Genomic DNA, 9368 nt, shown 5'->3' with positions numbered 1-9368 from the left:
TTTTTGGCCTAGAGATCCTCTTGTCACCAAGATTGTAACATCGTCTGCGTAGATGGCATGTCTGAGTCCTTCAATGTTTTCGAGGTTCCGAGCTAAGCCGATCATAACGATGTTGAACAGCATCGGCGATATCACAGAACCTTGGGGTGTTCCTTTTGTGGGCGTATCAAACGTATCAGTGCGGATGCCTCCTATACCAATTGTGGCGGTTCTGTTACTGAGAAAAGCTTTGATGTAGTTGTGTATTCGCTTTCCACAGCCTAATTTGCTAAGCCCCTCTAGCGTAGCCTTATGACTGACACTGTCGAAAGCAGCCTTAAGATCCAGTGCAAGTAGTACGTTTTCGCCATATTTTGGGACATCGGTAAGCACCTCCTCCTTGATTTGTAGGAGCACGTCCTGTGTTGAGAGGCATTTTCGGAAGCCAAACATGGTGTGCGGCATGAGTTCGTTGTCTTCCAGGTAGGTCTCCAGCCTCTGAAGCACGATTCTCTCGTACACTTTTCCCAAACACGAAGTCAACGAAATGGGTCTTAAATTTTCGAAGCTTGGAGCCTTTCCAGACTTTGGAATCATTATTATTTCCGCATGTTTCCAGTCGTTTGGAACGGTACCCTTCTGCCAATGTTTGTTGATGAATTCTATAAACCTTGTGATAGATTAGTCATCGAGGTTCCGTATCATAGCGCTGCTGATGCCATCCTTTCCTGGCGTAGTGTTCTTTGTTGCCGACAGCATAGCATGTCGAACTTCTTCTGTGGTAATGGGTTCGTGCAGAGCGGAATTAGCTGCAGCAGTGTATGCCAGGTTGCAGTCAGTATTCGTTGTATCACCAATATAGCGCAGCTTTATTTGTTCTAGCAGTTCCCGGTCTGTGCCTTTGAATTGGTGTGCAATCTTTTGAGTCGTCTTACAGGTTTCAGTCTTGGTCGTGGTTGGGTCTATGAGGGCCCTCAGCAAGGCCCATGTCCTTTTCCAACCTAGTGTACCTTGTAGCTCGTTGCATTTTTGGTCCCAGTTGTGCCTTGACAGCTCCGTCGCATACTATTCGGCTTCCCTGGTGACTGCGGCGATCCTAAGTCTCAGTTTGCGGTTGTGTTTCTGCCGCTTCCATCTTCTTAATAGGCCCCGGCGGGCATCCCAGAGGTGTAGGAGATGCTTGTCCACCTCGGGCGTGTTTGTAGATAGGGTAACTTCTCGGGTTAATCGTTTCCAGTCTTCCTTTATTCCCGAGACCCAACTCTCAATGTCCGCAATTTCTTTATCCTCGAATTCTGCCCTAGTTTTTCTAAAAGCTTCCCAGTCTGTAAGTCAAGCCAGGCCATGTCGTTTCTTAACCGGGAGGGTTTCTATCTGGATACGCAAAATGCAGTGGTCACTGCCAAGCGTTTCCCCGCCGTTTTCCCAACGGGCCTCCCTGACACCTTTAACGAACGCCAAGCCCGGGCACGTATCTCGGTTGATACTATTCCCCACACGCGTTGGTTGAGTGTGGTCTGTAATGAGGCTTCGCCTTCTGCAATCAGCTTCTCTGGCCAAATCTCTGCCTTTCGGAGTTTCCTTGACATATCCCCAGCTCTTGTGCCGCGCATTAAAGTCTCCAAGGATGACAAAACCATTTTTGCCTGCTGCTTGTTCTGCCTTGCGCAGAAGGGAGCTGAAGTTGGTTTTCCGCTGGCTTGGTGGGCTGTAGATATTGAGGAGAAATATGCTTTCGTTGGTTCTTTGTTTCGTTAGGATTTCAATGAGAACGTGGCCAATGTCTGTTGCATCGATGTCATGTCTAATTGCGGTGACCGCTTTGGCAACCAAAGTAGCGACCTTACTTTGGCCAAGACCCTCATAAACTGAAAAGCCAATGAGTTTCGGTGAGCAGCCGGTTTCCTGGAGGGCGATGATGTCTGGTGGAGTTGTGCATTTATTGATGTATTGATTCAGAAGACCTTGCTTTCGACGGATTCCACAACAGTTCCACTGCCATATTTCGAGGGTTTTCAACTTGACCGAGCATTTACGGCTGCTCGCCATACTCTGGTGATGGCCGAGCATAGGGTTTGCCTCTGGATTTCATGGCCGTGAGTTGCACCAGACGTTCTCTATCCTTGCGCGCCTCATCTTGGATGTTAGAGATGAGTTTGCCAAGATTTGCTAGGGCATTTTTTATGACACCTATGGTAGTTGTGAATTCCTGGTGCCCTACAGTGGTTGTCAGCGTTAAGTCTGATTGGGGGTAAGCATTGGTCTGTTCTGTTCTCAGGGCCTTCAGTTCATCTATGAGATCGTTTAGTTTCTGCCACAGTTCGGCGTTTTCTGCCCTGAGTGTCTGAATAGTCTGCCTTAAATCTTTTACTTCGTTGTTAGGTGGCGCACTGCCATTATTACCGATTATTACTGTCTTTGTATTCGTGTTGTTTGGAGCAGTGGGAGAGGCAGAGAAAAAAGGCGCTTTCCTCCTCACCATACCGTCGTCTTCCTTCCTGGTGGAGGGTTTCTTCTGCTGCTTTTTCTTGTTTTCTGGAGCCTGGCGGGTTTTGGACGCCGATCTCGACCATGAACGTGGTTTCGATGCTGATCGGGACCTGGATGGTGAGCTTCCATCCCTGCCGAACCAGCGTTTCCGGGCCCAGCCGTGTCCATCGGCGCCTTGTGCTCCGGCGGCCGTCCGCTCTTTTGTTCTTGGTCGTGGGCTTCTCAGTCTCCTGAGGCGTTCCTTGCACTCCTTTGCCCGCGTAGGGTGCGCATCTTTGCATAGTGCGCACCGGGGCTCACAAGTGTGTCCGTCCTCTATGACTGGCTCGGTGCAATTTTAGCAGACAACAGCGTCTGGTGTTGGGCATACGTCTGCCCTATGCCCAGGCTTGAAGCATATATAGCAAACTTGCCGCGATGATCGATAGAGGTAGCATCGTGTTTCACCACCGTAGTAGTAAGCATAGCGCGGGACGATCTTGCCCTCGAAGGTAATGACGGCACTTTGGGATTTTCTAAGTATTCTTGCGTAAAGTATTTTCACTCCTTGGGTACGCACCCGAAGATGGGCCAGTAATTCGGTTGGCGTGGTCCCAGCGTCAAGTCCGTGAATCACACCCTTGCACGAGTTGTCCGGCGCGGCTACGTAAGCCATCACTGCATAGTCTTTCGCACCAAAACGTAGACTTCGAAGGCTCTGCACAATGTTGGCGGTCTCCATGCTTGGCGTGCTGATTATGGCGATCCATTGCGCAGCCGTATGAGCAGGTTGCTTTCGTTGCAGATGTCTGGGTTACCACATGCCATAGTTATAGCGCACGCCATCTGATGCGTGCTTAATTGACTGATGTTGAGTCCATCCCTCGGTCTAATGATGACCTTGAAATCGGTTTTCGGCAGTGGAGGTAGTTTCTCTTTTCGAAGATGATTTAACGATTCAGAGTACTCGTTACTCAACTATGGGAGAGCACTAAGCCGTCCCAAACTCTAAGCACGATACCCAAAGTGACGCGAGCAGCTCATGTCAGAAAACGAAGTTTTGATGCTGATGAGGCATAGTGTCCTGGTTTCGGATCACTATGTGTTCTCCTGTTCACTTCCAATTACTGTTTAAAGTTGCAATAAGCAATAGGCGGTCAGCGAAATGAGGCGCCATGCAGCGCTTGTGGATGACCCAGAGTCCTGGTCTTTTATTCTAAAGCACTTCCTTTTGTGTGGTGCAAGCATCAAATTCTTTTTTTTTCGGTAGCTGCAGACACTTCTTGGTCACCACGCATTTTGACGCTTCATAGTGGAGCGTGCCAGTGGCAGTGGCGTAAGGAGATATCATTAACCTGGGCTTAATTGACCTACGAAGAAACTAGCCAAAAAGTAGTCAAGTAGCCTCTTGCTAGCGCCGCAGGCCTATAATGGTAACCAAATCGGCAAAAAGTAGCCAAAGATTGGAACCCTGGGCTCGCCAGCGATGAAGGCCTACGTCAATGACGATGTGCCCATAGAGCTGTCAGTGGTGAGAACGCTTGATTTCAGCGAGAGTTGCTGTCTCTAGACTGTGGACATCCATGTCGTGTCTGTGACTGTCTGCGGTTTCACTTGAAGCTCTCTGCACTAAAACTAGTTCGACACACACACACACACACACACACACACACACACACACACACACACACACACACACACACACACACACACACACACACACACACACACACACACACACACACACACACACACACACACACACACATATATATATATATATATATATTTATTTATTTATTTATTTATTTATTTATTTCATGAAAGTTTCCTGGATTCCAGTCGAGTTATAAGTCAACAGAAGAAGCAAACGAGCAAACGAAAAACGATGCTTTATTGCCAACGTTACGGCCGGGGACCGGCCTTCGTCAGGGCAACAACATATATATATATATATATATATATATATATATATATATATATATATATATATATATATATATATATATATATATATATATATATATATATATATATATATATATATATATATATATATATCTTGGTAAATTCATTCGAATTTAACCAAGAGTATTTTCGACAAATCAGCGTGATTGCTATGGGCACCAAAATGGCACCCAATTGTGCCAACATATTTATGGGAACGCTACAATCGGAGTTTCTTGCACAAAGTTCCTTGAAACCACTGTTATCCAGAAGATACATAGACGACATCTTTCGTATTTGGACCCACAGCGAGGATGAACTTTTCAGCTTTATGGACACTTACAATGCTGTACATCCGAACATACACTTCACATACACCTACTCGCAAGCAACCGTAAATTTTCTTGATGTTACCACAACGATAGAACATGACAAGCTTTCTACAACCCTATATTGCAAACCAATGGATCGACAACAATACCTCCATTACCAAAGCGATCACCCGCGCCACTGTAAAACAGTATTCCATACAGCCAGGCTCACCGGTTTAAGCAAATCTGCTCAAGAGACGCTGATTTTGACACGAGCTCAAAGAGGCTAAAACTTCTGCTCGATAAACAGAAATACCGCCCTCATGTAATTGATGACGCCGTTCAAAAAGCGAGAAAACTGAAGCGTGATGACTTACTTATGAAGCGACTACCGCAAGAAGACCCACAACGAACAAACCTCTTCTTAACTTACAACACAAATTTCCCCAATGTAAACAAAATCCTCAAACGGCATTACAACATTCTGGAACAAAGTGAACGTCTAAAACGCGCATTACCATCCGCTCCTGGCGTTGTTTACCGACGACCACGCAACCTCAAAGACACACTTGTCCAATCTCAAATTAACACATCACCTTCCAATAATTCATGCCGACCTTGTTTAAAGTCACGATGTCTTGTATGTAAAGCCATGCGAGAAACACACAAAGCAACCAGCACACAATCCAAGTTTTCGATTAACATACGAGGAAACCTAACATGCGATTCCTTTAATGTGGTATACCTACTCGAATGCAAGGTGTGCAGTATGCAGTCCATCGGACAGAAACACCATTTAGGATTCGCTTCAATAATCACAGAGCCCAAGCGAAATTAGCCCCAAATCTACCCCTATCAAAACATCTCAGTCTTTCCGACCATGCATTCGAGAAACTATCAGTAACGCTCTTAGAGACGGGATTTAAATCAAACCGAGAACGTGAACAACGAAAGTCATACCTTAGCCAGCAATTTAACACCCTCGATAGAGGAATAAGGGAGAATACTGGTACACCTGCAGTTATTAAAGCATTAGAAAACAATAACGGCAATAATGAAAAATGACTGAGTGCACGGCACTGCAGCTGCGAAGGGCAATCGAGAACTCAAAATAATTCCAAGTGTAACTACTCTTCCTAAGTACAGCTGTCGTCTGTTTCTGTTATTACCTCACTATCCAAACAATTGTGCCAAACATGGCATGCCCAACAGCAACCCTGTGCAGAGTCGGGAGGCCCCTACTGGACGCGTAATCCATAAGCGGGCAAGAATTGCCATTGCACCCGCTTGCCAGCCTCTGCGGCAATACACGGCGCCCCTCTTTCTACGACGAGATGTCGACGGGACGCGGAGTGATAAACTTCTTTAAAAAGCTCTTTTTCCGCCCCACCGAACCGCCAAAGCCAGGAGGCGCCGTCTGGTCGGGAACAAGGCGTTAGTGAAAGGAAGGATACACAGACCGCAGACATCCTAAAGGAGAAAAGAGAGAGAGATGAAGGGGGAAGGCGAAAGAAGAGTGAAAGGAGGCGCCCAGTGAGCTCTACCACTGAGCCGTAATAGCTCATTGGTAGAGGATCGAATGCGTTATTCGAAGGTCGTAGGTTCGATTCCTGCTTACGGCTGGTTATTTTTTCACCGACGTTTCTTTCTTCTTATTTACATTACATTGGTTCTAATAACTTCCCCTATACACTCCTTGGCATTATTGTCTGTTAGACCTCATATATATATATATATATATATAAGGGAAAGAAGTGTATACCTAAGGGCTCGTTTTTCCGTGTTTTAACACAATATTAATGAGATATAACAGACAGTAATGCCAAGGAATGTACAGGGGAAGTTATTAAAACCAATGGAATGTAAATAAGAAGAAAGAAAAGTGGATGAAAAAATTACCAACTGTGAGCAGGAATCGAACCTACGACCTTCGAATTACGCGTTCGATGCTCTAACCACTGAGCTATCACAGCGGCCCTCCCTCCATCCACTTTTTTGGGTTTATCTGTGAATTTAGAAGTAGGAGCGACAAGCAGCGCCATCTATAAGCCAAACAACGAGTGTGAAAACACTCTTATGCGCATGTTTGGCGTCACGTAGCACGTGAACTTATTATGAGCGGGCAGCTGATTAATTGTCCCTCTTATACAACCTAAACACACCAAGTCTGCCAGTACGAGACCCTCGTTCAATGAAATAAGGGAAAGAAGTGTATACCTAAGGGCTCGTTTTTCCGTGTTTTAACACAATATTAATGAGATATAACAGACAGTAATGCCAAGGAATGTACAGGGGAAGTTATTAAAACCAGTGGAATGTAAATAAGAAGAAAGAAAGGTGGATGAAAAAATTACCAACTGTGAGCAGGAATCGAACCTACGACCTTCGAATTACGCGTTCGATGCTCTAACCACAGAGCTATCACAGCGGCCCTCCCTCCATCCACTTTTTTGGGTTTATCTGTGAATTTAGAAGTAGGAGCGACAAGCAGCGCCATCTATAAGCCAAACAACGAGTGTGAAAACACTCTTATGCGCATGTTTGGCGTCTCGTAGCACGTGAACTTATTATGAGCGGGCAGCTGATTAATTGTCCCTCTTATACAACCTAAACACACCAAGTCTGCCAGTACGAGACCCTCGTTCAATGAAATAAGGGAAAGAAGTGTATACCTAAGGGCTCGTTTTTCCGTGTTTTAACACAATATTAATGAGATATAACAGACAGTAATGCCAAGGAGTGTACAGGGGAAGTTATTAAAACCAATGAAATGTAAATAAGAAGAAAGAAAAGTGGATGAAAAAATTACCAACTGTGAGCAGGAATCGAACCTACGACCTTCGAATTACGCGTTCGATGCTCTAACCACTGAGCTATCACAGCAGCCCTCCCTCCATCCACTTTTTTGGGTTTATCTGTGAATTTAGAAGTAGGAGCGACAAGCAGCGCCATCTATAAGCCAAACAACGAGTGTGAAAACACTCTTATGTGCATGTTTGGCGTCACGTAGCACGTGAACTTATTATGAGCGGGCAGCTGATTAATTGTCCCTCTTATACAACCTAAACCCACCAAGTCTGCCAGTACGAGACCCTCGTTCAATGAAATAAGGGAAAGAAGTGTATACCTAAGGGCTCGTTTTTCCGTGTTTTAACACAATATTAATGAGATATAACAGACAGTAATGCCAAGGAATGTACAGGGGAAGTTATTAAAACCAATGGAATGTAAATAAGAAGAAAAAAAAGTGGATGAAAAAATTACCAACTGTGAGCAGGAATCGAACCTACGACCTTCGAATTACGCGTTCGATGCTCTAACCACTGAGCTATCACAGCGGCCCTCCATTCACTTTTTTGGGTTTATCTGTGAATTTAGAAGTAGGAGCGACAAGCAGCGCCATCTATAAGCCAAACAACGAGTGTGAACTTCTAAATTCACAGATAAACCCAAAAAAGTGAATGGAGGGCCGCTGTGATAGCTCAGTGGTTAGAGCATCGAACGCGTAATTCGAAGGTCGTAGGTTCGATTCCTGCTCACAGTTGGTAATTTTTTCATCCACTTTTCTTTCTTCTTATTTACATTCCATTGGTTTTAATAACTTCCCCTGTACATTCCTTGGCATTACTGTCTGTTATATCTCATTAATATTGTGTTAAAACACGGAAAACCGAGCCCTTAGGTATACACTTCTTTCTCTTATTTCATTGAACGAGGGTCTCGTACTGGCAGACTTGGTGTGTTTAGGTTGTATAAGAGGGACAATTAATCAGCTGCCCGCTCATAGTAAGTTCACGTGCTACGTGACGCCAAACGTGCGCATAAGAGTGTTTTCACACTCGTTGTTTGGCTTATAGATGGCGCTGCTTGTCGCTCCTACTTCTAAATTCACAGATAAACCCAAAAATGTGGATGGAGGGAGGGCCACTGTGATAGCTCAGTGGTTAGAGCATCGAACGCGTAATTCGAAGGTCGTAGGTTCGATTCCTGCTCACAGTTGGTAATTTTTTCATCCACTTTTCTTTCTTCTTATTTACATTCCATTGGTTTTAATAACTTCCCCTCTACATTCCTTGGCATTATTGTCTGTTATATCTCATTAATATTGTGTTAAAATACGGAAAAACGAGCCCTTAGGTATACACTTCTTTCCCTTATTTCATTGAACGAGGGTCTCGTACTGGCAGACTTGGTGTGTTTAGGTTGTATAAGAGGGACAATTAATCAGCTGCCCGCTCATAATAAGTTCACGTGCTACGTGACGCCAAACATGCGCATAAGAGTGTTTTCACACTCGTTGTTTGGCTTATAGATGGCGCTGCTTGTCGCTCCTACTTCTAAATTCACAGATAAACCCAAAAAAGTGGATGGAGGGAGGGCCGCTGTGATAGCTCAGTGGTTAGAGCATCGAACGCGTAATTCGAAGGTCATAAGTTCGATTCCTGCTCACAGTTGGTAATTTTTTCATCCACTTTTCTTTCTTCTTATTTACATTCCATTGGTTTTAATAACTTCCCCTGTACATTCCTTGGCATTACTGTCTGTTATATCTCATTATTATTGTGTTAAAACACGGAAAAACGAGCCCTTAGGTATACACTTCTTTCCCTTATTTCATTGAACGAGGGTCTCGTACTGGCAGACTTGGTGTGTTTAGGTTGT

The 9368-nt window shown here is 44.8% G+C and overlaps 5 non-coding genes across 5 annotated transcripts; 2 read left to right on the top strand and 3 right to left on the bottom strand.

Moving 5' to 3' along the window:
* Positions 1 to 6606: 6606 nt before the first annotated feature.
* On the bottom strand, positions 6607 to 6679 carry TRNAT-CGU (transfer RNA threonine (anticodon CGU)). The gene has a single exon. It is a non-coding gene; the product is annotated as a tRNA-Thr (tRNA).
* Positions 6680 to 7516: 837 nt separating this feature from the next.
* TRNAT-CGU (transfer RNA threonine (anticodon CGU)) lies at positions 7517 to 7589 on the bottom strand. Its single transcript has one exon. It is a non-coding gene; the product is annotated as a tRNA-Thr (tRNA).
* A 382-nt stretch (positions 7590 to 7971) lies between these two features.
* TRNAT-CGU (transfer RNA threonine (anticodon CGU)) lies at positions 7972 to 8044 on the bottom strand. The gene has a single exon. It is a non-coding gene; the product is annotated as a tRNA-Thr (tRNA).
* Positions 8045 to 8177: 133 nt separating this feature from the next.
* TRNAT-CGU (transfer RNA threonine (anticodon CGU)) lies at positions 8178 to 8250 on the top strand. The gene has a single exon. It is a non-coding gene; the product is annotated as a tRNA-Thr (tRNA).
* A 382-nt stretch (positions 8251 to 8632) lies between these two features.
* TRNAT-CGU (transfer RNA threonine (anticodon CGU)) lies at positions 8633 to 8705 on the top strand. The gene has a single exon. It is a non-coding gene; the product is annotated as a tRNA-Thr (tRNA).
* Positions 8706 to 9368: the final 663 nt, after the last annotated feature.

This window comes from Rhipicephalus microplus, chromosome 2 (assembly GCF_043290135.1).
Source record: "Rhipicephalus microplus isolate Deutch F79 chromosome 2, USDA_Rmic, whole genome shotgun sequence".
Taxonomy (NCBI): Eukaryota; Metazoa; Arthropoda; class Arachnida; order Ixodida; family Ixodidae; genus Rhipicephalus; species Rhipicephalus microplus.
This window is presented reverse-complemented; position numbering and strand designations above follow the sequence as displayed.